Here is a 9,156-nt window from a genome sequence, read left to right as displayed (position 1 = left end):
TAAAAATGCACTTATTCATGAACCTCATCAGAGAGATACCAGGTGGTTGGCAAAGGTGTCTTCTGGGCATCAGGTAGCCCATTATTGAAGTTGTTAGATATATTCATAATTTCTACTAATTTATTTTTTGAGCAGTCATGTAACAGTAAGTTATTACCCAAAAGACCTTCACTACACAGAGTATGCAGTAAAAAAGGTGAACAGTGAAGAGCTTAGCCTCACTCTTGTAAATACACTTGACCTTCCCAGATGACATTTGACACTCTCTCAATTTAAAAATAGACTAGTGTGTTAATTCATATCTCTATGGCTTTTCTTGCTTTTCTGAGCTTAGAAAAGCTTTCTTTGTGTATTAGTTCCCATCTGACAAGGAAGGGAGGTGAGAGAACATGTATCAGAAAATCAGCATCAGTCACAGCTTTTCTGTGTGGTTTTAGTTTTTTTCTCCTAACACTTTCAAGGTTGTATCACCAGATATGCTAACTAGTAAATGTACTATGAGAAGAAATTTAGCACAGAGAACATTAGCATCATCACTGATAGTAATTAAAAAGCAAATTTAAAAAATGAAACAAATACCACAAAACAACACAAACCCCTACCTTCTAATGATTAGAGCTGTTTTTCTTATGTAATTAAACCAACCAGCTCATTAGCATTAACCACACTACATATTCTAATGACCCAATTTATTTTAAACTACAGATTCAAGCAGATCTGATAAGGCTGCTGTTTCCTAATTCTAAAATAATGCCTAATTTAAAACAGCCTTATAGGCTTTGGCTGCCACATTGAACCATGTCCCATTACAATTTGACTTACTCAGCAAGCCAGTCTAGTTCATCATGGAGAAATTCAGGAAGAGAATTTGCAAGCTTTTGACTCCATATGTTCTTTATGGGAATATGATGAATTTATTTTAATTCAAATCTATCTAAGGATTGAAATTCAAAACTGTTAAGGAAAATGAGCTATTTCCCTTATGCTGGAGATTGTTCAGTCTCCCAAGGGCAGCATCTGGCAGATAATACAGTATGTTGTGCTGGAAAACAGCTCGGACATATTTAAGTAGCAAACTGTGATTACAAAGGCAAAGCTTAGAGGATGATGCCTTTTGACACAGAATTTAAACTTTTAGCTTTTAACATCAGTCAGGTTTCTTGGCCCTCCTTGGCTTTAGATTTTCAGTGAAGGAACCATAGATGCCTTCCCAGAAGTTTTGCAATGTGCCCAGAAAGTGACCATGCTTACATGATGGTGATTACCCCAGAGCAATGAACTTTTGCTCTGAGCCTCCAGATCCAGCCCAGGTGACAGCAAAATTTGGGTCAAGGGGCTCTGGCCAGCTCAAAGGAGAGCAAGTTCACCTCTTCACGCTGCATCCAGTGCAGCCACACATTGAATGGAGTCACTGGCTGCCACACTGGGATCGCCCTTTCCAGAGAATTTCAGTGCTTATCAGTGATCCCTGTTAGGAGATAATTTTCAATTTAAATAAAATAAGCTCAGGTTATCTTCAAAGTGGAAGGTCATTTGCTGTGATCAGATGAGATGGCAGACGCCTTCCAGAAGAACTCCATTAAGTGAAAAACAACTGCTCATTAGTGAGGAATTAAGCTCAAAACACTAAAAATCTACATCCTGGGATTGATTCTGGACACATTTAGTACACAGATTAATTTAAATGTTTGCTGCATCTAATCTTTCCTTATGTGCATCTGGATGTTCCATAAAGCAAATTACCTCAGCTATGAAATGATCAAGTAGTAGAGATTTAAACTATATATAACTTCTATGCAAGAGCATCAGAACATGACATTAATCTCCTTTCTAATTTCCTAAGCTCCCATTTTGTCATACAAGGTGACATCCCTCACAGCAACTGGATGATTTATATTGTGGAGGGTATTCTTAACTATCTTTAATATTGGTGCAACAGCTCATCCATCTTGAAACTAATTATATATTCAAGATTATTTATTCAGGACAGACAACGAATCATTAAAAAGTGATCTTATTTCTGAATAAACACAGTACATCTATCTCTGTCTCTCTTGTACCAAGTAAATTTCATGTGTCCATTATGAGTATGTGCAACCCTCCCAAAATTGACTGACTTTGAAATCTTATGGTGAAATACCTCTCTGAAATAGAATAAGGACTTGAAAAATGAAACTAAAGTGAAGTTATTGTCTCATTTTCACAGTATAAAAATTGATAGAAGTACCATGACACAAGGTCATGGTATTAGCAAAATAATCCTATGTAGTTCTATTCTAGTCTTACAGTGTAATGGATTTTTATGCTGGTTACATGAAAGGCACCACTATGGTTTATCCTTATCCATCTATTAACATCTTTATGTGTAATAATTAATTCCTTATAGCACTGCGATTTTGGTAGACTTGAAACTTGTTATTTCTCCCAAAATTGATAAACAAGTTACAACTGCAATTGCCTTAGGTTCTTCTTGTTTATATGTAGGAATAAATGAGGTTGTCTCTGCAGTCCAGTGGCCAGGAGTTTTGTAGGATCTGACTGGGTTGCCTGTTTTCCCTGAGAAGGCACGTCACTCCCTAGGGCTGCACGTGGTGTGGGTGGAGAGGGGAAGGATGACAGAAGTCTTGTATTTCTTGGCTTTAAATTGGCAAGGGGAAGGTAGAGATGATTTTAAGGTTCCTTCCAACCTGAGCCATTCTATGATTCTATGAAATACTCTCTTCTGCTAGCCAGTAACAACACCCTGTAGCACAGGAATGTGAGAGGGAAATGGGGGTTCCAGTGCAAGAGGTGGTGGGAGCAAGAGGTTTTCTCCCAGTTAAACACTGAGCTGCTGTTCAATGCTGGCTGGGTCCCTCTCCTGAGGCTCACACTAGAAGGGCTCATTCAGGACCTCTCTTGTACTTTTGATGATGTTATGCAAAGTGGCATCCAAGAAAAAACCCTTGTAAAGGCTGGAAAAAATGATACCTGCTGCTTCTTTCCCAGCCCAGGCATCTTGGCCAGTCACAAGCAGCAACAGGTTGCTCTGGTATGACATGTCAATATACCTGCTGCTTCACTCCTTTCTAGATGTTCACAGACAGTCTGGTTGCCTTTTATGCAGTTTTTTTTTCCTACTGCCATGTGCTTGCAACAAGGTCCCCCACAGCTAACAGCCTCTGTGGTTTGAGTTCCTCCACAAATGATAGCAATAGAGAGAGCAGCTGTCATCTGGGCCAAGTTCAGGGCAGCCATGACCATCTGTTTTTCTCCTTTGATTCATTTAGTCTTATGACAATATTGCCCTCCATCTCCTTTCCCTCCATAGTAATTGACTTCTTGTGGGTGAGCTGCCTTGTATCTTCCAAGCCTTCATTTTGTTAAGCTAATAAATCAATTTTCCATACAGGTGGTAGGGTTAAATATTGCCCACATCTAGCAAAATCAGAGATAAGACAGATGTGGAGAGAAAGTTCTGAACAGTCTGAGGAATTCTGGGATGGCATTGGGGGCTATCAAACACTGACTAAAACATGCAGTTTTAAAAGGTTTTGGTGTTGGTGGTCAGTTAGAAAGTCCATATTCCATTGCCTGCCTCAAACATACATCCAAGAGAGGCAGAATTAAGCACATTTTTCTTCCTCATGCTGAAATCTAGGAAAAACAGGAATCAACAGTTTTAAAAGCCAAGCAAACTTCAGCTTGGTCTAACCCAAAATTTGTGGGGGTCAGTGTCACAGTTTTCATGTCTTTTAAGTCAGTTCTGCAGAGAGCAGCCAGAATCCATCCCAGCTGTGAGGAGGGCAGAGAAAAATTGAAGCAATTGGAACAAAAATCCAACCCTTCAGGAGAAAAATCTCCATGTCTTTATTAGATGTCAAGTATAGAACAAGGTGTTAATAACAATTTATCTTCCATGGGAATTATCAAAAAAACTCTTTTTGTGTTGAAAAGTTTGGGTTCCTGTTTTGTGGCATCAGTTTTCTTTCTTTCACAGGAATTGCCTGAAATATAAAATTCATGCCTGAAGAAAGAAAAATCAATCAATGCATAATAACTTATTCAATAGTATAGACTAGTGCTGCCACTGAAAATTGATACAGAGGTAATCAGAGTGTGTTCGACCCCATCCTTTCCTGAATTACATCAATGCAGCTTCTGATATAGCAAAGGCAGTTTTGATACTTCAGAACCATACAAAAAAGCACGGGACCAAATCTACTTCTCTATTAATTTTATGCCAGGGTAATTTCATACATTTTAATGAGATGACTTTGTATTTACATCCATGAGAGAGACAGAAGAAAAAGCCTAAAGCTTCCACAAATACGATTTCTTTTTTTTTTTTCTTTTTTTCAAGAGGAGGAAAAGCTATAATGTGGACATCATAATTTTCAGAAACATGATTATTGTATTCTTTTCCTTTGTGCAAGGATGATCAACAATACTGTAAATACAAATAATGGCCATTGAGCAAGGTTCATACATTATACTGCCAACAAAATACTGACCTGAAGACTGAAAACAGAAATTAAAAAAAAAAAGTAATAAAATTATTGATTATACCATGGCATCAAGTAAATTAAGTTTTTGTTATGAGAGAAGCCATGTAAAAGGGAAAACTTCAGACGGAAATATTTAGGTTTCATTTGGTTTTGCTGTAATATTTTTCCTTTAACCTTCATCCAGACTGCATCCTGAAGAAGATCTCTGCTAATAAGGTTACTCATTCAGCTCTTTACACCACCTGTAATTTGCCTAAATTATGGAAGGCAAATTAAACCAGCTCCAAACAATATTAGCAGGCTGGTGCTACCATCATAATTAAGTCACAGCAGATGCAAAGGGACGATGGAGACTTGGTAGTAAATATATCAAGTGTTTCTGATGACAGTAATGCATTTTATTAGGAAAAACTATCATCATTGCTATGATCTAATGCACATTTACCCTTTTCCTGTCCTTCAGTCACTGGGTAGACATAAACTAAATCGAATTCCTGTATGTTAATGTTTTTTCCTTGTTAACTGATATTACTATTACATTCTATATTATTTAGTGGTTACTCTTGCAGCTACACTTTGTGCTGTCAAAAAGGCAGAATTACTTTCCTTGAGAGGTTGTCTCAACCAGAGTCTTGGGCTCCACAAGAGACACGGATTCAGCTCTGCCTGTTCTTCCTCCGAGCAGCCCCAGTCCTGAGCTGGGCACAAGCAGGAGTGGCAGGAGGGCTGTGTGCAGGCAGGACGGGGCTCTGAGGAGCATGGGGCACAATCATCTCAGCTGGAGGGAGCTGTTAACCTGAATTTGCAGTCCCTGGAGGTGTGCACTGATCACTGGGCTGGCAGCAGGGTCACTGCTTCCTCCAGCCATAAATTGTGAGCACAGAATAGGCTATTTGACAAAAACAGCATTGTGGGTTAACCCCAGCTGACAACCAAGCCCCACACAGCCACTCACTTGCTCCCCCGTGGTGGGATGAGAGAGAGAATCAGAAGGGTAAAAGTGAAAAATCTCAAGGTTTGACATGAAGACAGTTTAATAAGTCGATCAAAAGCTGTGCACACAAGCAAAGCCAAACAAGGAATTAATTCACCCTTTCCCATGGGGAAGGCAGGCAGGTGCTCAGCCATCTCTGGAAAATCTGGGGTGCATCACACATCGTGGTGAATTGGGAAGATAAACACCATCACCAGATGTTCCCCCTTCCTTCCTCCTCTCTCAGCGTTATGTGCTGCTGTTGATGCCATATTGTATGGAACATCCCTTTGGTCACTTGGGATCAGCTGTCCTGGCTGTGTCTCCTCTCAGCTCTTGTGCACCCCCAACTTCCCCATTGCTGGAGTGAGGAGCAGACAAGACCCTGACAAGCAGCAAAACCAAAAGCAGTCGCTAAGGAGCACAAGACTTTAAAATTGATTGAGCACATTCCAACCAAATCTGTTGTTACCTCAAAACGTCTGAGCACCAGAAGGATTATTGTGGTTTATTATTATGGTTTAACCCCAGATGACAATAAAGCACCCACAGGCACTCACTTACTTCCTTCCAGTGGGATGGGGAGAGAATTGGAAGGGTAAAAGGGAGTTGTAGCTGAGCATCAAGGAGGAATCTCAAATGTCCATATTTTACATGATGTCCTGGTCAAATGTATGGCACACATGGACTTGGATACCTGAAATTACCAGGCCAAAGAAAAATGTCAGTATTTGGTGACTGCATAGTGCCCTCCTTTTTTGTGCTCTGCTCAAAGGCACTTCCCTCTCACCCTGCTTGAAGGGCAGCACAGGATTAGGGCTGGGGTTGGGCACTGCTGTGCTCCAAATCCTGACCAGGAAAGAGCACACAATATGCTGTTTATACTTGCAAAATGGTGTTTGTAGGGTTGCCACACATAGCCCATCTCTTTGGACTTGAATCCCAGCACCAGTGTGGGTGGCAGCCTCAGAGATGTTGATGCTTTTCTCATTCCCACAAGTCCCTGGAGTGTACCCAGTTCTGATATCCTTAATTTGAATTTAGCTTGTTGTCTTCTTGTGCTATGCAGCCTACACATCTCTGCTTGTTTACACTCGGAAAAAAAAATCTGCTCAGAAAAGAAAGAAGGCTGTTTTCCTTAGCTTCAGGCATCAATCAAACCAAGCAAGGGGAAATGAAGTGGAAATGGAGTGTGACATCTGAGGAAAAGCCTTCCTCTGATCTTTCTTGATATTATTGGTTACAGCTAAGGGGGAAACAATTCACAATTCCTTCATTAGTCTTTGGTGTGTGAAGTAATTGTTTTGGATAAGGGCAGTGGTTGAATGTCTGCATCCTACAGCCTGTGCTGGGAACAACATTGTGATATTGACATTGCACAAACCACTGAGGACAACTTATCTGTTAGGAAAACCTAATTAATAGACTTGTGCTCATCCAGACTCAATATTACCTATATATAGTCCAACAAATTTTAATTATGTCAGAGGCTGCAAGATAAAGACACTATTGGGATAGTGTAGACACCCTCCATTGTACTCTTTCTCCTATTAGAATGACATGTTAACTTGCCTGTATACCATAACCTGTTTATGGATTAAATGTGGAATACATAAATTTCACCCCACTAATAAGCTGTTTAGTGTTATCTGGAGAGAAAAATAGGTCTGCTGTCTTCTATGGCTTGATCTGCTGAAATGCAAGTCTGGATTGCTTGTGGTTACAGGAAAGGTGCATGCAGATATCCTAGGTAGCAATGTGCTTCTTATCATAATAACTTTCTGACACCAGCCAATAGTAAGTTTAATCAGAAGATATTTCTCTTAATCAGAATGGAGAGAAGGTGTTTCAATCATAGATGACATCTGAGCTCTCAGCTCAGCAATTATGAACTTCAGTTACTTATGAAGCATTTAATTTTTTTTCCTTTTAATGCCAAACAAAACAATTTTCCCCTGGAAGAGAAGATGGCTTTTCCAGTCTAAACTAGGGGCTTTCAGAGATTAAGTAAATATTTGTCAGATTGTCCTTTATAAAACATCTCCAGTCAAATCCTTTCTTTCCAATTAGTCAGAGAATGCTGTAGATGGTCTTTTCACGTACATAAACCTTCCAGAGTATGACAATCTGTACTTTATCTGAGTACCTGATACGAAAATAGAAAACAACAGCAGAAGGCATCCCTGCCTGGAGGAGACATGGCACCTTGCAGAGCTGGAACACCCAGGTGGGCACCCAGGACCATCACTGATTTTGGTTTCCATTGTACCCTGGCTTGCTGGAAGGCCACATCCCTGTCACAGATGGTGATCTAAAACAGTTTTATCAGACTTGGATCACTTTCCACTCGGATGATCCCTGTCTGCTTGCCAGGCTGAGGAAATTCCTGATGGTGCAGGACACCAGAGTGGCCCATGCATAGCTTGGCATCCTCAGAGCTGTTCTAGCCTCTCTGACTCCCACGTCTTGGACCTCATCATCAAGGAGCAGGGCACCCTGGAACAAGCACCTCTGAGTGGTGCTCTTACAGTTTTAAATCCTTCCCATTCCAGAAATGTGATCTACACTTCTGCCCCTCAGAATTAACACCCCAAGGTCTCCTGAGCTGGATGCAGTACTCCAGCTGGGTACAATATAAATTCACAGAAAAGATACATTTTTTCATTATATGTGCAGCAATATCTCTAAGGAGTTTATTTTTCTGTGGCCTGACTACAAGTGGAAAAAAACACAAAACAAAACTAAACCATAGCAGAATACTGTGAGCTCATTGCAAATATCTGCCTCCAATCTTGACAGATTGACAGACATCCCAAAAATGAGATATTGTTTAACTAATACTTTGAGCAGTTTAGAATTGGAGAAGTATTGCACCTATAACCAGAGGTTGTCGTGTAAGAAAATGAGTAGCTGAAAATAAGCATCTAATTTTAAACTCTGTGTTTGGACAAACTGCAATGCTCCATGTCAAACCCATGCAGTAGAATCCTTTTCATCTCTGGCCTCTTGTCTTTTCTCCTCCCACACGAGGGAATTTTTGTTACTGATTAAAAGCAAAATTCACTGGTCACTGGAGTGCTCTGAGAAACTCAGAAAAAAAGTGAAGTGATTATTACTAGTTTCTCTAACAAGAAAAAATTGCTTCAGCTTTAAATATCTTCCAGAAAGGATACATTTTTTCCCAGTTCCCTGAAATAAAACAAACAATTCCAGAGAGGATAGCAGTGCTTATATTTATTATTTTAAAAACCTTATGTAGCAAAATATTACATCTTCCTATATATTTTGGCTGTGTGGGAGCTGATGCCATCAGAAATTAAATACCCAACTTCTGAGAATTTTTGTTTGTTTGTTTGTTTATTGCCTCATTTTGTTTTATGAATGCAGCCTCCAGAGCCTGTTTATTTTCTGGCTTTCCATGTTGCTGTGACTGCTACTTTGGGTAGTTGTGCCATCACTTACATTGTAAAACCCAGGGGATCTATCCTCATATGAAATGTGTGAACCTACAAAAAACAGACTTGAAATGTGAACAATAATAAAAAGCTTCATACATTGGGAAACAAATCAGTTTGTCCCTTTTGTAACGTAAAAATAAAAAGTAATCCTAAAAATGAGAGGATAAAATCCCAGCTTTGCCTCAGTTGCAAGCCCTCTTTGTAACCAGCCAAAGGAGAAAATTTTTCCAGCAGATAG

The sequence above is a fragment of the Lonchura striata genome, chromosome 2 (assembly GCF_050655825.1).
Source record: "Lonchura striata isolate lonStrDom1 chromosome 2, ASM5065582v1, whole genome shotgun sequence".
In the NCBI taxonomy this organism is placed as follows: domain Eukaryota; kingdom Metazoa; phylum Chordata; class Aves; order Passeriformes; family Estrildidae; genus Lonchura; species Lonchura striata.
This window is presented reverse-complemented; position numbering follows the sequence as displayed.